The sequence below is a fragment of the Castor canadensis genome, chromosome X, assembly GCF_047511655.1.
Source record: "Castor canadensis chromosome X, mCasCan1.hap1v2, whole genome shotgun sequence".
NCBI lineage: Eukaryota > Metazoa > Chordata > Mammalia > Rodentia > Castoridae > Castor > Castor canadensis.
Window position 1 is genome coordinate 77388926 of NC_133405.1, and position 19450 is coordinate 77408375.

Below are 19450 nucleotides of genomic sequence, written 5' to 3' on the forward strand. Positions count from 1 at the left end.
ATTTATGCATGGATATTTGTGGGAATAAAGCAAGGTGAATAATAAGCCCAACTATCAGACCTGACATGGCTATTGAAGCTAACCAGGGCCTTAACTGTCACACTGGAAAAGAAGCAACTGACAGCAGAGGATGAGAAATTTATAGGTTTGTAATGAAGCAAGAAGAGGATAGTGTTGTAGCAAATGGGTCCATAGAAGGTTTTCCAGGCCAGCCCAGATACCTCTGTCTAGTCATCTTCCCAGTCCAGTTCCAATTAGCACAAAGGATGGCAGAATCAGCAACAATAGAGACAACATTCTCATTCATAATTATGCTTGGTTAATTCTATTTTATGGTACTGTCCAGAATTTCAAGAACAGGCTGGAAATAAGTACTTTAATAATGCTTTCAAGTACAGAAAACATTCTTAAATGAGCAAGCATACAAGTTTTAAAAGATATTAAGGGTGAAGTTGGGTGTAGTGTCTCAAGCCTGTAATCCTAGCTACTCAGGAGGTGGAGATCAGGAGGATAGCAATACCCCATCTCAACTAATAAGCTGGGGCATGGTGGCACATGCCTGTCATCCCAACTATGTGGGGAAGCACAAATAGGAGGATTGTGGTCCAGGGCATCCTGGGCATAAAGTGAGACCCTATCTCAAAACTAACCCTATCTCAAAAAGTGCTGGTAGAGTGGCTCAAGTGTAGAGAGCCTGCCTAGCTAGTGCAAGGCCCTGAGTTCAAATCTCAGAACCACCAAAAATCATTATGCGATGTTTTGAAGAACATCAAAAACAGATGATATAGAGAATCTCTAAAGAATTCTATGTACCTCAAAAATAAAGTATGAACATATTTCATCTTTCATGTAATTTTTAGATTACAAAATTGAAAACATGCACACACAAAAAAACTCACATAGAAGAGGTGACTGTATGATGAGCACAACCACTAACTAGGTAAGTGTTCTCATGACAGGTTCCTTCTCCTCTCTGTCCCTACGTTTTATTCACTATACATTAAGGATAGTGAACTAGATTGTATCTAAGGAGTCTTCTAGATCTAAACAATTGGTAGTTCATTCAACTTTTTTCATTTTAAAAATGGCACATATGAAGGACTTCTGATTTAAGTTTTGTGTGATATTGAGATGAGCCCAAAGTATATACCTGAGAAAATTCTTTACTCTCTTCTATCTCATGTCCCTTTCTATATCCCTCTGATTTTTATACATTCATACCTCTTTCCTGTCAAATATAGCAAGTATGGTGGTGCTGCTGGTAGAGGCTTTGTATGCCCCACCTGCCTTCAATTTTGGCAGCCATCAGTCTAAAGGCGGGGGGCTTTTTGCCATCAGGAACCTGGGCAGAAATGATAGTAACTGAGTCACTAGCTTAGTGGCTCAACTTTTGGGTGTCCCTCCTCATGTCTTCCTTTCCCTACTTTTCTTGTTTGCACCATCTTTGTGACACCAGTCTAAAGAGATTTCCAAGAAGAGCAGGTTTGTAAGACCATAAATCAATGAGAAAGTCCATAAAAATGCATTGTCTATGCTAAAGCACTATAGAAATGCTAGAAAACAGAATATTCAGTAAGATCTGAATTAAAGTAGAATAAGCAGAGGCACTTATGGGATCAATTCAGCAATAGCTAGCTTCATCATTAATCTTCACTTCTAAACATTTTATACTATAGTAGCTCAGCTTTATTGACATGTTTTAGAATCTCTTTGCCTTTGCAAAGAAATCTTATTTTCAGGACTTCTGCCCACTTTCTTTCTCAAGTTCAAGGAGTGAATGGTAGAGGAGTGCAATCATTGTTTGTCAGGTGTATCTTTCTAAAGATACTCTCTTTCTTCATGACTATAGACCATAGTATAAGGGTATATTTGGCAGAGAAACCAACCTTGAATAGCCCTATTGGTGTGTTCAAGATGGTGAGCCCTTGGAAGGACCATGCCATGTAGTTTGCCACTTTATGAAAATGTGTTTATATAAAAGCTGTCCAAATCAGAGTGCCTATGTTCCAGGCAGCACTGGGTTACATATACTGCTTGAGTTCAAAAACTTTAGGCTGAATTAGACTTTCTCCATAACATTTCTAATCTCTTTTCTTATTACTAATCTGTTCTGTTAATTGTATTTTGAAAATGTTATTAAATTCTTTTCAGAAATATAATCACTGGAAGGATCTTGGAAAATAGTCGAATCCCAACCTCCCCACTCTAAAAAAGTGTAACTAACTTCCAGAAAGGAGAAACTATTTGCCAATATTATAAAGTGTGTTGGTAACATTTATCCATCCTTGGATGTTTGTTACCTTCAAGTCCAGCAATATCCCCAATGGCACCAAGTTACTTACAAGGTGGAATACAAATTATAAATAAAATAACCACTAATCAGAAGCCTACTCATTTTTTGTCTTTATTGGAAGAATGTTGTTACACATAAGAAACTTGTCCTTGTTTATCCCAAGCTAGGGAAAAGAAAAGTTCAAATCTATCTGGAAAGAAGGCCCTGCCCTTCCAGGCTGTGGATTCTAGAACTCTTGTGTTGTTAGTCTAAGGTAGACCATTCTAAGCATTACCTTTCCCAGTTACTTACATACTTACTTACACACATAACACACACACACACACACACACACACACACACACACACACAATGTTTATGTATACTAAAAAAATCATGGTGTATTTTCTCTCCCATTGTGGAAGCAGTATGCTGCACAAAGTAAAATGAGTGGAGCTGGGAATTCATTTGATCTCAAAGTGCAAAATGAACACAATTATTTAATAATGCCAAATTAAAACATCATTTAAACCTTTTCTTTTTATTAGCATATATTAATTGCACAAAGGGGTTTCAGTTTAATATTTTCATACATGCATAATGTACTTTGATCAAATTTACCCTTCTGTTACTCTTTCTTATCCCTTCCCTCCAAATAATCCACTGTTTTACACTTGTGTCTTTAATTGGGGGAAAGTGAATCCAGGGCCTCATGAATGCTAGGCAAGTGCTCTACTATTAAACTACACCTTCAGCCTAGATCAGCTATTTTTTGGGTAAGTAGACAACAATCATGTATAAATGGCTCCAAGTAAATTGAAGATAACACTTAACTCAGTAGAATACATGCCATGAGCACTATTGTTACTACTAGCCTAGCCTAGCACGCAATCTTGGTGTTATTATAGGACCAAAAGATGTTGAGCTAGCTGTTACAGCTGACCAGGGGCCTCAGTTTTGCCATTCATAAACTCTTTGGTCTTCCTTTTTCAGAGATTGTTTTAAGGTCTTCCTAGCATATGTACTTAAAACTGGAGTATACTACTTATCTTCTAAACAGTGAAGAGCAGCATACCTCAAAACTGATGAATATCTATGGATCCGTGGCTTAGTTGAGTACTCCATTCCCTTACCTCTGTTTTATATATTAAACTAAGCCATGAACAAAACAGAAGTGAAAAACACAAGCTCTTTCCTCAAGGCACTTGTTACCTTGGAGAGGTAGGAGTATACTTGACAAAAAAGGTATCACTCTTTGGGATCAATCTTGGGTTGGCTAAAATATTTATTTCTCTATTTTTATTTTACTTTCAAATTATTCATGACAAGGAGAGAGCACATATGGGAGATATGGGAATAGGTGGAAAACCCAAAACATGAAAGCGTTTGATGTCCCCACTCCAGAGGAACTAATACAGAAACCCTTAAGCAACAGAGGTCAACATGAGAAGGGGATCAGGAACCAGTGTAAAGATCAGTTAGAGATGAATCAGCTTGGGTTGTAACACATTTGTACATGAAATCAATGCTAGGAATCTCTCTGTTTAGCTATCCTTAACTAGCAAAAACACTTTGTCTTCCTTATTATGCTTATGTCTTCTCTTCAACAAAATTAGAGATGAGGGCAGAACAGGTTCTGCCTGGAAGTGAGGGAGGGAAGGGAGAGGGGGGCAGGGGGAGGAGGTGAGAAAGACCCAAACAATGTACACACATGTGAATAAATGAATAATAAAAAAATTACCCTTGAAAAATTATTCTACTAGCCTTGTTAATCCTTATGGTAGGTATTCTAGATAATGGTCTAAGTTGGATTTCTTTGATGAAGGAAAAAAATCCCTTTTTTATTGTGCTGGGTGGGGATACATTATAGCATTTACAAAAGTTCTTACAATGTATCAAATATATCATACTTGAATTCACCCCCTCCACTGCTCTCTTTCATTCCCTCTCCCCTGATTCCTGGAACAATTTCAACAGGTATCACTTTTGCATTTACATACACGTGTATACATTATTTGCACCTTATTCATCCTCCTACCCTTTTCCCCGCCACCTCTTCCCTCCTACCGGTGCCAACCCAACTCCCCCTGTCCAGAACAGAACCTGTTCCACCTTTCTGTTTTCTGATTTTGTAGAAGAGAAAAGATAAACATGACATTTTTTGTTAGTTTGAGAGCTTCCTTGTGATATTTCCAGGCATATATGTATTACAACCCCAACTGGATTATCTCCTCTAATTATCTACATTCTACCATAGTCCCTTTCTTATGGTAGTTTCAATGGGTTTAAGATTTCTATATTCATTCTTGTATAGAAAGTATATCACCCATATTCAAGTTCTTAGTTTCTTTCTTTTACCTACCCCTCCCCTTAGTGTGACCAGTGTTTCATAATATTGCTGCACTTGTATTAGGTCTATATTCCACATATGAGAGAGAACATGCGACTTTTGGTCTTCTGAGTCTGGCTAACTTTGCTTAAGATGATGTTCTCCACTTCCAACTGTTTACCTGCAAATGACAAAATTTCATTCTTCTTTGTGACTGAGTAAAATTCCATTGTGTATAAATACCACATTTTCTTCATCCACTTGTCAGTCGTGGGGCATCTTGACTGTTTCCATGCTCGGCTATTGTGAATAGTGCTGCAGTAAACATGGGTGTGCAGGTGTCTTTCTTGTAAGCTGACTCACATTCCTTTGAGAATATCCCTAGGAGTGGTATCATATGGCAGATCTATTTTTATTTTTTGAGGAGCCTCCATATTGTTTTCCATAGTAGTTGTACTAGTTTACAGTCCCACCAGCAGTGTATGAGGGTTCCTTTTCCCCCACATCCTCGCCAATGTTTGTTGTTATTGCTGTTCTTGCTACTCTAATAGGAGTAAGATGGAATCTTAGTGTGGTTTTGACTTGCATTTCCTTTATGGCCAGGGATGGTGAGCATTTTTTCATGTGTTCGGTTCAGTTATCCATTTCTTTTTGGGTCATTGATTTTTTTTTTTGGAAGTTTAGTTTTTTGAGCTTTCTGTATATTCTGGTTACCAGTCTCTTGTCTGATATATAGCTGGCAAAGATTTTCTCCCATTCTATGGGTGGCCTCTTCAATTTAGAGACCATTTTTTTTGTTGTGCAGAAGGTTTTTAATTTCATGCAGTCCCATTTGTTGATCCTTTCTCTTAGTTGCCGAGCCACTTGAGTTCTACTGAGGAAGTCCTTGCCTATGCCTGTTGCTTCCTGTGTATTCCCTACTCTTTCCTATACTAGCTTCAAGGTATCAGGTCTGATACTGAGGTCCTTAATCCACATTGAGTTGATGCTTGTACAGGGTGACAAACATGGATCTAGTTTCAGTTTTCTGCAGGCCAATAATCCAGTTTTCCCAGCAACATTTGTTGAAGAGGCTATCTTTTCTCCATCGTATGTTTTTGGCACCTTTGTCAAAAATTAGGTAGATGTAGCTGCGTGGATTCATATCCAAGTCCTCTATTCTCTTCCCCTGGTCTTCATATCTGTTTTGTGCCAGTACCGTGCTGTTTTTATTGCTGTTGTTCTGTAGTATAGTTTGAAGCTGGATATTGTGATATCTCCAGCATTGCTCTTTTTGGTCAGTATTGCCTTGGCTATTCGTGATCTTTTGTGTTTCCAAAGGAACTTTAGAGTTGATTTTTCAATCTCTGTGATGTATGTCATTGGGATTTTGATGGGAATTGCGTTGAACATGTAGATTGCTTTTGGTAGTATAGCCATTTTTTCTATGCTGATTCTGCCAATCCACAAGCATGGGAGATCTTTCCACCTTCTGTAGTCTTCTTTGATTTCTTTCTTCAGTGGTTTGTAGTTTTCCTTGTAGAGGTCATTCACATCCTTTGTTAAGTTTATTCCTAGGCATTTGGCTTTTTTTTTTGAGGCTATTGTAAATGGAATTGTTTTCCTATATTCTTTCTCAATCTGTTCATTGTTGGTGTATAGAAAGGCTACTGATTTTTGTAAGTTGATTTTGTATCCTGGTACTTTGCTAAAGCTGTTTATGATGTCTAGAAGTTTTGGGGTGGAGTTTTTTTGGATCTTTTAGGTATAGGATTATGTCTTCTGTGAAAAGGGATAGTTTGACTTCTTCCTTACCTATTGTATTCCTTTTATTTCTTCTTCGTGTGTTATTGCTCTGCCTAAGAATTCCAAGACTATTTTAAATAGAAGTGGAGAGAGAGGGCACCCTTGTCTCATTCCTGACTTTAGCGGAAATGGTTTCAGTTTTTCCCCATTAAGCATGATGTTGGATATGTGTTTGTCATATATAGCCTTTATTTTTTTTTTTTTTTTTTTTTTTTCCTTTTTTTTCCGGTGCTGGGGACCGAACTCAGGGCCTTACACTTGCCAGGCAAGCACTCTTCCACTGAGCTAAATCTCCAACCCCATATATAGCCTTTATTATATTGAGGTACATTCCTTCTATTCCTAGTGTCATCAAAATTTTATCATGAAAGGGTGTTGAAGTTTATTAAAGGCTTTTTCTGCATCTATTGAGATGATCAAGTAGTTTTTGTCTTTGCTTCTGTTAATATGATGTATTACATGTAATGATTTGCATAGCTGAACCATCACTGCATCCCAGGGATGAAGCTGACTTGGTCATGGTGTATGATCTTTTTTATGTGCTGTTGAATTCAGTTTGCCATTATTTTATTGAAGTTTATTTCATCTATGTTCATTAAAGAGATAGGCCTGTAATTCTCTTTTTTTGTTGTACCCTTGTCCATTTTGGAGATGAGTATAATACTGGCTTCATAGAATGAGTTTGGTAGCATTCCTTCTCTTTCTATGTTCTTTAAAGGTCTGGTAGAATTCAGTGGAGAATCCATCAGGTCCTGGACTTTTCTTTTCTGGGAGACTCTATTGCTGCTTCAATTTCATTGCATGTTATACATCTATTTAGGTGATTAATATCCTCTTGGTTCAACTTTGGGTAGTCATTTGTATCTAGAAATTTGTCCATTTCTTCTAGATTTTTCAATTTATTTGAATATAGTTTTTCAAAGTAGTCCCTGGTGATTCCCTGGATTTCCTTGGTGTTTGTTGTTATTTCCCCTTTTTCTTTTCTGACTTTATTAATTTGGGTCTTTTCCCTCCTTTTCATCAGATTTGCCAGGGGTTTGTCAATCTTGCTTATTTTTTTCAAAGAACCAGCTTGTTTCATTGATTCATTTTAGGGTTTTTTTTTTTTTTGTCTCTATTTCGTTGATTTTGGCCTGTATTTTTATTATTTCTCCCCTTCTGCTTGTTTTAGGTTTAACTTGTTCTTGTTTCTCTAGGAGTTTGAGATGCAGCATTAGATCATTTATTTGAGATATTTCTGTGTTTTTAATATATGCACTTATGACTGTAAACTTTCCTCTTAGGACTGCCTTTGTTCTGTCCAATATGTTCTGATAGGTGGTGTTTTCATTGTCATTAAATTCCAGGAAATTTTTTACTTCCTCCCTTATTTCTTCTATAATCCGCTGATCATTGAGCAATGTGTTGTTCATTCTCCAGGTGTTTGAGTATTCTTTGGTGCTCCTTTTGTTGTTGAGTGCTAGTTTCATTGTGTTGTGGTTAGACAGTGTGCAGGGAGTTATTTCAATTTTTAATATTTGTTCAGACTTGCTTTGTGCCCTAAGATATGGTCTATTTTAAAGAAAGTCCCATGGGCTGCTGAGAAGAATGTGTATTGTGCTGTTGCAGGATAGAATACACTGTAGACATCTGTCAGGCCCACTAGATCTATGATGTCATTCAGTTCTAGAATTTCTTTGTTGATTTTTTTGTCTGGATAACCTAGGTATTGGTGATAGAGGAGTATTAAAGTCTCCCACTATCACTCTATTTGGGTCTGTCTTTGTTTTTAAGTCTGTTAGTGTATGTTTAATGAAGTTGTGTATACCAGCATTGGGCACATATAAGTTGATAATTGTTATTTCCTCTTGATGTATTGCTCCTTTTATTAGTATGAAGTGACCTTCTTTGTCTCTTCTGACTAATTTAGGTTTGAAGTCCACCTTATCTGATATAAGTATTGCTACGCCTGCCTGTTTTGGGGGGCCATTAGCTTGGTAAATCTTATTCCACACTTTCACCCTAAGCCAGTGTTTGTTTCTGTCAATAAGGTGGGTCTCTTGTAAACAACAGATTGCCAGGTCTTCTTTTTTAATCCAGTTTGCCAAATGGTGTCTTTTGATGAGGGAGTTGAGTCCATTGACATTCAGTGATAATATTGATATGTATGTGGTGATTCCTGCCATTTAGTTGTTTTTGTTGCTTAAGGATTTGAGTGTGCAGCCAATATATTAATGCTACTGAGTACTTGTCTGGTTTTCTCATAGTGTTTAATGCTTCCAATCCTTTCATGGTTATGTTTGCTTTCATCTTCTGTGTGTAGGATTCCTTTTAGAATCTTCTGTAGTGGTGGTATAGTGGTCATATATTGTTTTAGTTTTTGTTTATCATGGAAGATTTCTGTTCCACCATCAATTTTGAATGATAGCTTTGCAGGGTAGAGTATCCTAGGGCTGAAATTGTTTTCCTTCAGTTCTTGAAATACCTCACTCCATGCCCTTCATGCTTTTAAAGTTTCTGTTGAGAAATCTAATGTCATTTTTATGGGTTTGCCTATATATATGTTACTTGATTTTTCTCTCTTACAGTTTTCAAAATTGTTTCCTTGTTTGCTGTGCTAGTTGTTTTAATGATAATATGTCATGACGAGGTTCTATTTTGGTCATGTCTGTTTGGTGTCCTGGAGGCTTCCTGTACCTGGATGGGCATCTCTTTCTCAAGTTTTGAAATTTTTTATGCTATTATTTTTCTGAATGTATTGCATATACATTTAGCTTGCACCTCTTCTCCTTCTTCAATGCCCATGATTTGCAGTTTGGTCTTTTAATAAAATTGCTGAGTTCTTGGGTATTTCTTTCACATCTCTTGAGTCTCTTGTCTAAGATGTCTTCTGTTTTTTTCTTTGTTATCTATTTTGTCCTTGAGCCCTGAAATTCTGTCTTCCACTTGTTCTAGTCTGCTGAAATGGCTTTCAACTGTATTTTTTATTTGATTTAAGGAACTTTTTATTTCCAGAATTTCTGCTTGATGGTTTTTTCTGCGGTTTTCCATATCTTTGTTGAACTCCTCTTTCACATCTTGTGCTCTTCTTTATTTCATGTATCTCTTTTTTTTAAAGTCTCCTTAGTTTCATTTTAGAGTTTGTTGAAGTCCTCTCTGAGTTTATTTAGTTGTTTCTATATCTTCTCAAGTTTTTTATTTGTGTTGTCTTGATATTCTTTGAGTTGATTTTTTATGTTCTCTTTAACCTTCTCTTGGAGCTCCATCTGAGTATCTCTGTGAGCACCTTTTTGAGCAACTCTATTTATTTTTTTTATTATTCATATGTGCATACAAGGCTTGGGTCATTTCTCCCCCTGCCCCCACCCCCTCCCTTACCACCCACTTCACCCCCTCCCTCTCCCCCCCACCCCCTCAATACCCAGCAGAAACTATTTTGCCCTTATTTCTAATTTTGTTGTAGAGAGAGTATAAGCAATAATAGGAAGGAACAAGGGTTTTTGCTGGTTGAGATAAGGATAGCTATACAGGGCATTGACTCACATTGATTTCCTGTGCGTGTGTGTTACCTTCTAGGTTAATTCTTTTTGATCTAACCTTTTCTCTAGTTCCTGGTCCCCTTTTCCTATTGGCCTCAGTTGCTTTTAAGGTATCTGCTTTAGTTTCTCTGTGTTAGGGACAACAAATGCTAGCTAGTTTTTTAGGTGTCTTACCTATCCTCACCCCTCCTTTGTATGCTCTTGCTTTTATCATGTGCTCAAAGTCCAATCCCATTGTTGTGTTTGCCCTTGATCTAATGTCCACATATGAGGGAGAACATATGATTTTTGGTCTTTTGGGCCAGGCTAACCTCACTCAGAATGATGTTCTCCAATTCCATCCATTTACCAGTGAATTATAACATTTCGTTCTTCTTCATGGCTGCATAAAATTCCATTGTGTATAGATACCACATTTTCTTAATCCATTTGTCAGTGGTGGGGCATCTTGGCTGTTTCCATAACTTGGCTATTGTGAATAGTGCTGCAATAAACATGGGTGTGCAGGTGCCTCTGGAGTAACCTGTGTCACAATCTTTTGGGTATATCCCCAAGAGTGGTATTGCTGGATCAAATGGTAGATCGATGTCTAGCTTTTTAAGTAGCCTCCAAATTTTTTTCCAGAGTGGTTGTACTAGTTTACATTCTCACCAACAGTGTAAGAGGGTTCCTTTTTCCCCGCATCCTCTCCAACACCTGTTGGTGGTGTTGCTGATGATGGCTATTCTAACAGGGGTGAGGTGGAATCTTAGTGTGGTTTTAATTTGCATTTCCTTTATGAGCAACTCTTTATGAGCCTCATTGAGCTCATTGGACATACTTATCATCATTCTACTGGGGTCAGATACTAGGTATTCATTTCCTTCATTTTCCACTAAATCCTCTATTGAACTGTTAATCCTTTGAAGGGCTGCTTCCTGCCTTCTTCTCCTCCCCATGATTCTAGTTTATACCATGCTGCTATGTTATTGATTGGTCAGTTAAGGGTTATAATCACCTGTTATCTTTCCCTTGATTTAGTTACTGCACTGTGACTGTCTTAGTTACTAACTAGGTTGATGTGCTATCTCAGTTCCCTGACCTGGAGGTATAAATTTGCAATATCAAATTCACAGATTCAATGCCAAACCAGTTATTTACATAATATATAAAGAACCCCTTGGTGATATCATCTATAAGCAGTGGAAATTGTGGGGATAACATTTGTTTGGGTAGAGATAGATACTTTGGCAAGTAAAAACATGACACTAGAAGGGAGGCAGAAATGGGGGAATAGGGGAAGGGGGAAGAGGTGTGAGGTATGAGAGCTATAGGGTATTAGGACCCATGTGTGAGTTATGATGTAGTACAGTTGTTGTGGAGGAGGGTGCTTGTGTCAGGGATTGCAGAAGGATAGGATGGATGGGGGTAATGTGTAGGATTGGTACAGTAGACTAGTCAGTGAGTAATGAATATGGAGGAGGTAGGGGCAGTGAGGTGAATGGTAAGGGGAGGTGTGGAGGGGGAAGGTGAAGACAGGAGGAGAGAATGGAAGAAAAGGGCAGAAAAAATAGAATGGAAAAATGGGGGAGAGAAGAAAAATGGGGCAAGAAAGGGCTAAGCAAGTTGATATTTGGACAGAGAGGAAGAGGGAGATAGTTAGCAGTAGACTGTAGCACAAGAAAAGGAAAGAAGATGAAGAGAGTAAGAATAAAGATAAAGTCATAATGAAGTTGAAAATACTAAATAAAAAAGAAAAGAGGAAAAAATCAGTTTGCTGAAAGCTCTGGACTTATTCCTTTGGCATCAAGTTCGGGTATTGGTGCTTTTGCTTAGGGCTTTCTCAGTGTCCCTGTTCTTTCTCAAAATTGGTATGCTGAGCTGTGTGGCAATGGATGCTGCTGCTCTTTGTCAGACAGCATAGGGGAGAGTTGGCTTGGGGTATTGAGCCCTGTGTTTCCTTGGTCTTATGAGCTGGGGTGCAGGCAAGATCTCTGAAGTGGTCTCAGCAGAAGGCTGGTTTGTGGGCAGTCATTGGTCCCTTCTGCCCATGGGGCAGGTTGCTATTGAGCTCTGTGATCACTCACTTCCATCTTCTCCAAGGTGGTCAGATATGTTTCTGTTTACACCAGGCAGCAGCTGAGTTGCTCCAAAGCCACTTTTGCTCTGGCTAGTCAGCCCCTCCTCCAAGAAGGCAGAGCAGCTCAGCATTGTGCCCTGCCCACAGTTCCAGGAGATAAGCTCAGAGATCTGCCATGCCCCCACTCTGGGAGGTTGGCTCCTTGAGCTGCCCCCACTCTCAGTGCCATGCTCTTCACCCCACCCCCACTCTCAGAGGTTAGTTCCTTATTCTGCCCTGTTCCCGACAGGCAGCAATGAATTGTGTTCTCTGTCTGTGATGTTCAATTTTGTTCAGGGGTGGGGGGAGCAATCAGCCCACAAGCTGCACTGGATTATGTTCCCTGGAGGGCAGGTGGTATGTGGTGCTCACCTGTTGAGGTTGGGTCCAGGTTAGTGGGCTGTAAGTAGACTGTGTCCACATGAAACAGGTCTGGTACATCACAGAGTCCAGTTCAGTTTGATCCACAGTCCTCTGCTTTCTCCATGAAAAGTTTTTAAAAAGAAAGAAATTAGAGAGAAACAGCCAGCGGCTTTTCTAGAGGCAGTCTGTCTGGCGGCTGTGCTATTGCCAGTACAGAGCCATATCTTCCTTAGCTATTATGTGCAATTAAAAGCTGTTTTAAGAGTCATCACAGAATCCACTTCAATTTGATCTGCAGTCTTCTGCTATTTTCAAGAGAAAATAAAGAAAAAGGAAAAAAGAAGAAAAAATGAAAACAGCCAATGTGGAGAAACAGCCGATGATGGCTTTCCCCAAGACAGACCAAAGGCTGTGCCAGTCCCAGCTCATGCCGGTGGCTGTGCCTGGAGTTCCCTGGCTGTATGTGCAATTAAAAGTGGATTTAAGGTTTGAGCATTGAATTTTATGTGCACCCTAAGTGTTGGCAGTAATTTAGTTAGCTAAAGAGAATCAGAATTACCCAAATGTAGCTACCACGGCTCTGGAGTGTTTCTGAAATTGTGGAACTCAGAATTTCTGTTTCTCTCTGCCATCTGCCATCTTGGAGTCTCTCTCAAATCGTCTTTCAAGGTCCATCTCAAATGCTACTGCTTCTTATGAAGCCCTCCCTCAGATCCCTCTTTTCTAGAAATGGAATAATTTCTTTGTTTAGAATGCCCATAGAAACTTTCTGTCTCTCTTTCAGTGTACTATGTCTGTATTACAATTTGTCCATGGCTTGTTTTTCCCATTAGACTCAGCACCTTGAGAACAGAGACCTAGTACCATTCATCTGTCTTTCCACTGTAGTGCCTGATACAATATTGTGGCCACAGGTAGTGCCTAGAAAATTTGTTGAATTGATTTAAACTTGTATTCCAGAGGTTAGCACTACTCAGAAATCAAAAGCTATGTTGCTACTATGTCATTACTTTCTGCTTTGCTCTTTTTCTTATTGGGAAGAGCAATGGACAATTCCCCAAAAGAAATACTGGTGTGGGTCATCTACACCCTGAGACCCAAGTCTTTAAGGTCTTTGGGGATGATCATAGCAGCTACTGGGACAGGATCTATGAACCTTCCTTGGGCACAACTGAGGAGAAGCATAGGTAGGAGAGTTTGCTTTTCCAGTTTAATTAAGCATTTCCTTGCTTCAAGATACCTGTCTCCAGACTAATGTTATTTTAATGCCATTATATTGTGTGATTTACTATGATCAGTAAAGCAATTTGTTGTACATTCTTCCCAAAGTGCTAATCAATTTTAGCTCAAAATAGATTTTTAAAACCCCACCAAATTTGCTGTCCTAAGTGTCGATCAGTGGGGAAAAGCTAAAGCAACTCCGGAATTGTTTGTATTGTAACTATAAGCAATTATAATCACTCTCCAAAATCATTTTTGTAAGTAACCAAGGTTACTTGGTTAAAAAAGGAGAAAAATATATATTTCTAGTTGTCTCTTTTAGAGCTGAGATTTGAAAAGTCATAGGAAAGGACTGAAAGGTTGTCTACTCAGAGTTTATCTAATTCTGGAGAATGAAGACCCAAATTATTGACAATCATTAAGTTAATACCTATGGTACTCAGTTTTCCCTTTTTGAGAAAATGGGAGCCTAGTAAAACTAACTTTATGAGGTGATTATACATCCAAAATGAGATAACTTCTGTAACTGTATCCAGCCTAGCACCTAGAGAGCATTCATTATCTTCCTCTTCCCTTCCTGACTCATTAAGCCCAGAAACACAAGTCCACCTCTTCTTTATCTCTTGCCAGAATATATTCCCCTTTATTCTCAACCTATAAAATTCTCTCTACTTCAGAACCATAAATCTTGGGTGCAAGGTCATATTTTTCCACTACAGGGAAATAATGTTCTTAGGGAACTAACATCCCAGAGTAAGTTATAGCATCACTAATATGTCCCCTGACATAGTGTTCTTGTCCTGTCTGGAAAGATTGAATAATTGTTGATACTTAAATGTGTTGCTCCTTTATATATTTTCACGGAGCATTAATTTTTACTAATAATCAATACCTGTCTGAGGCAACTGTTCATTGTTTTTATTACCTGGAAGGGAGTGAAAGTCCAGGTCAATAACATGGAAATTTATATTTGTATAGCCTTGTTTTGGGCAGGGGTTGGAAGTGGTAAGAATTAAGAACAAAGCATTTTGTGTCTTTATTTTGGTTTTCCAAAATGTAGTTTTTATTAAAGATATAAAAGTGCTACCAATGTGGCTAAACTGTGAGTGAAGCCTCTCACAGATAAAATGGGAAGTGTTTATAATTTTCAATAGAATTGGATGTATGATATTTCTTTTATATACGTATGTTCAGAAATAAATCTTAAGGTGAATGAAGAAATCAGGTAAGTGAATACAGGGTGAGGCAAGTGCCCTTTACTACATTAAAGAACAGCAGCAGCATTTCATGTTTTAAAACAAAAATGTCTGGTCTCTAGGTCAGGAGATTTGTGTTCTTTTTATGGATCTATCATTATGTTGTTCTATGACCTTAGCTATCATAGTCCCTCTTTGTATGCCTTGGTCTCCTTAGTGGTAAAAATTGACTTCCTTATAATTAACCACAAGCATAAGGGACAAAAGGACACTAAAGTATTGAAATCTACAAATAATTTGCTCTTAATCAAGTCCCTGTCCAAATAGAATTAGCAGAGAGGCTAAATAGGGGTAAATGATAACTGAAGTTCTTTTTTTTTAACTTTTTTATTCATTTATTCACATGTGCATACATTGTTTGGGCCATTTCTCCCCCCTGCCTCCCGCCCCCTCCCTCTCACCCCACCCCCCTCGCTTCCAAGCAGAACCTGTTCTGCCCTTATCTCTAATTTTGTTGAAGAGAAGACATAAGCAAGACAAAGTGTTTTTGCTAGTTGAGTTAAGAATAGCTATACTGAGAGATTCCTAACATTGCTTTCATATACAAATGTGTTACAACCCAAGTTGATTCATCTCTACCTGACCTCTTCACTAGTTCCTGATCCCCTTCCCATATTGACCTCTGTCGCTTTAAGGTTTCTGTATTAGTTCCTCTGGAGAGGGGACATCAAACGCTTTCATGTTTTGGGTTTCCTGCCTATCCCCATACCTCCCATATGTGCTCTCCCCTTAGCATGTGACCCAAGTCCAACAACATTTCTGTATTTGCCCTAGATTTAAAGTCCACATATGAGGGAGAACATACGGTTTTTGGTCTTCTGAGCTTGGCTAACCTCACTCTGGATGATGTTCTCCAGTTCCATCCATTTACTTGAGAATAATAAGATTTCATTCTTCTTCGTGGCTGAGTAAAATTCCATTGTGTGTAAATACCACATTTTCTTAATCCATTTGTTGGTAGTGGGGCATCTTGGCTGTTTCCATAACTTGGCTGTTGCGAATAGTGCTGCAGTAAACATGGGTGTGCAGGTGCCTCTGGAGTAACCTGTGTCACATTCATTTGGGTATATCCCCAGGAGTGGGACTGCTGGATCATATGGCAGATCTATATTTAGATTTTTAAGAAGCCTCCATATTTTTTTCCAGAGTGGTTGCCCTAGCTTGCATTACCACCAGCAGTGTACGAGGGTTCCTTTTTCCTTACATCCTTGCCAACACCTTTTGGTGGTGGTGTTTTTGATGACGGTTATTCTAACAGGGGTGAGGTAGAATCTTAGTGTGGTTTTGACTTGCATTTCCTTTATGGCCAAAGATGGCGAGCATTTTTTCATGTGTTTTTTGGCCATTTGAATTTCTTCTTTTGAGAAAGTTCTGTTTAGTTCAGTTGCCCAATTCTTTATTGGTTCATTGATTTTGGGAGAGTTTAGTTTCTTAAGTTCTCTGCATATTCTGGTTATCAGTCCTTTGTCTGATGGATAGCTTGCAAATATTTTCTCCCACTCTGTAGGTGCTCTCTTCAGATTAGAGACCATTTCTTTTGTTGTGCAGAAGCTTTTTAATTTTATGAAGTCCCATTTGTCCATCCTTTCTCTTAGTTGCTGAGCTGCTGGAGTTCTATTGAGGAAGTCCTTGCCTATACCTATTACTTCCAGAGTATTCCCTGCTCTTTCCTGTACTAACTTCAGAGTTTCGGGTCTGATATTAAGGTCCTTGATCATTTTGAGTTGATACCAGTACAGGGTGATAAACATGGATCTAGTTTCAGTTTTTTGCAGACAGATAGCTACTTTTCCCAGCAACATTTGTTGAAGAGGCTGTCTTTTCTCCATCATATATTTTTGGCGCCCTTGTCAAAAATAAGGTGGGCATAGCTGTGTGGATTCATATCCGGGTCCTCTATTCTGTTCCACTGGTCTTCATGTCTGTTTTTGGGCCAGTACCATGCTGTGTTTATTGCTACTGCTTTGTAATATAGTTTGATGTCGGGTATTGTGATACCTCCAGCATTGCTCTTTTTGTCTTGGCTATTCTTAGTCTCTTGTGTTTCCAAATGAACTTTAGGGTAGATTTTTCAGTCTCTGTGATGAATGTCATTGGGATTTTCATGGGAATTGCATTAAACATGTAGATTGCTTTTTGTAGTATAGCCATTTTTACTATGTTGATTCTACCAATCCATGAACACAGTAGATCTCTCCACCTTCTGTAGTCTTCCTTGATCTCTTTCTTCAGGGGTTTGTAGTTCTCCTTGTAGAAGTCATTCACATCCTTTGTTAAGTTTACTCCCAGGTATTTGATTTTTTTTTGAAGCTATTGTAAATGGAATTGTTTCCATATATTTTTTCTCAGTTTGTTCGTTATTGGTGTATAGAAAATGATTTTTGTAAGTTGATTGTGTATCCTGCCACCTTGCTGTAGCTGTTTATGGTGTCTAGGAGTTTTTGGGTAGAGTTTTTTGGGTCTTTGATAACTGAAGTTCTATTGAGCTCCTTAAAAAGAAAGCTCCACATAGCAATACATGATGGCAGTATGATTCTATCTGACCCACGGGATCTCCTCTGAATCAGAGGCAGCCATGCAAACTTCATTTGATTTGATCACAAATGAGTCTTCTTTGCCATGGATTTGGGACTTCAACATTGCTTTCCACATTTTGGAACTCTTTAGCCCATCTTTCTATGTAAATATAAGAACTAGGCATTTCTTTTACTTTTTCCTGGCACCCATGGTTTAGTGGCACCTCATCAAGTCAGAACTCATAAAATGAGAAAAAAGTTTGGCAATTTTAATACATATAAATGTTAGGGGAAATGCAGAATCATCTAACATTTTTAAAACAAAGATATCCCCTAATACAGATTTCTTATTAATCTAGATAAGTAAAGTTTCTTATAGGTTAAATCATGTGAAACTGTTACTGCCTCTTGTTCCTTCAGTGCTGAACCCACCTTTTATAGTATATATATATATACACACAGATGCTCCTCAACTTTGAAAACATTGTTGACAGTGCATTTAGTATGCCTAACCTACCAAACATCATAGCTTGCCTACCCTACCTTAAATATGTTCAGAACACTTATATTAACCTATATTTGGTCAAAATCATCTAACATAGCCTACTTTATAATTAAGTATTGAATATCTAGTGATATATATACATGTATATATGTATATATATCACATTTTCTCTAACCATTCATTAGTTGATGGACACCTATGCTGATTCCATAGTTTGACTATTATGAATAGTGTAAGTCAGGTCAGCGTACGGCAGAGATGCTATAAACATCAGTGTGTTGGCATCTTTGTTGTATGCTGACTTACATTCCCTTGAATATAAGCCCAGGAGTTGTAGCAGAGAGGAGGATCAGAATAAAACAGACTAAGCCTGAGTCCTGATAAAGCAGCAGGGAGGCAGGGATAGCATAGCAGAGAGATAAAAACTCAATGAACATGAGGAAGGTCACGTAGCACTGAGGAGGGGAAAAAGTCACGTAGCACTAGGGTAAAGTAGCCTATAAAATTAAATATAACCATATATGGATTAGACCTTGCTTTTTGCCTCTGTAACCTGCTTGCAAGGGTATATAAGATGAAACCCCTTTGTTCTTGGGGCTCAGCCTTTGGACACGAGTCCACTGAGTCTGTGCTGGCACAATAAAACGTTGCTTCCTGCTAAATTGCCTCAGTGTCCTGTATCTCAGCCAGCAACATCCTGCAACAATACAGCAGGATCATATGGTAGTTCTTTGAGGATTATCCATATTGGTTTCCATAGTGGCTGAATGTGCCACAATTTATGTGAATAAATGCTTATTGATGAAAATGTGAATTATTTCTAGTTTTCCTTTTTAATTATAAATAAAACTGAAGCAAATACCACCACCCAAAAAAAAACCCACTGGCAACACAATACACTGTGGAGTATCAGTTATTTGCCTTCATGATTGTATGGATGAGGGAAGCTGTGGCTTGCCTCCCTTGCCTGACATCATGAGAGAATATTGTACCAGCTTCTTTTTGCCCAGGAAAAGATCGAACTTCAAAGTATAATTTGTACTGAATGTGTACAATTTCATCGTGTCATAAAGTCAAAAATCGTAAGATAGATCATTGTAAGTCAGGGACTATCTATATTAGAATAAATTAGTATACAATTGAGATTCTTGTATTAATAACCACTTAGATATCAGTGTTAGTGTATACTGCTATTCTAATTTTTAAGTTTAATGAATTTGCAGTGTTTTATTCAATAACAGTTCTTCAGATGTATCCCTAAGGTGACTTTCTCTCTCTCTCGCTCTCTCCCTCCCTCCCACATCTCTCTCATTTTATTTCTTTTTTACTTTAAAACATTTTATTAGCATATATTAGTTGTACAGTGGAGTTTCCTTGTGATATTTCCATACACGCATACAATGTACCCCAATCAAATTTGCCCTCTCTATTCCTCCTCTTCATCCTCCCTCCCCCCTTCTTAAAAGAGACAGGGTCTTTCTATGTAGCTGAGGCTGGCCTAGAACTCACTACGAAGTCCCAGGCTGGCTTCAAACTCATAATCCTCCTGCTTAGCCTCTTGAGTGCTTGGATTATAGATGTGCATCA

The 19450-nt window shown here is 38.3% G+C and overlaps 1 protein-coding gene across 1 annotated transcript in view; it reads left to right on the forward strand.

The window, feature by feature from the left end:
- Nexmif (neurite extension and migration factor) overlaps positions 1–19450 on the forward strand; it is a 170813-nt gene that overhangs the window by 140844 nt on the left and 10519 nt on the right. The window lies entirely within an intron of this gene.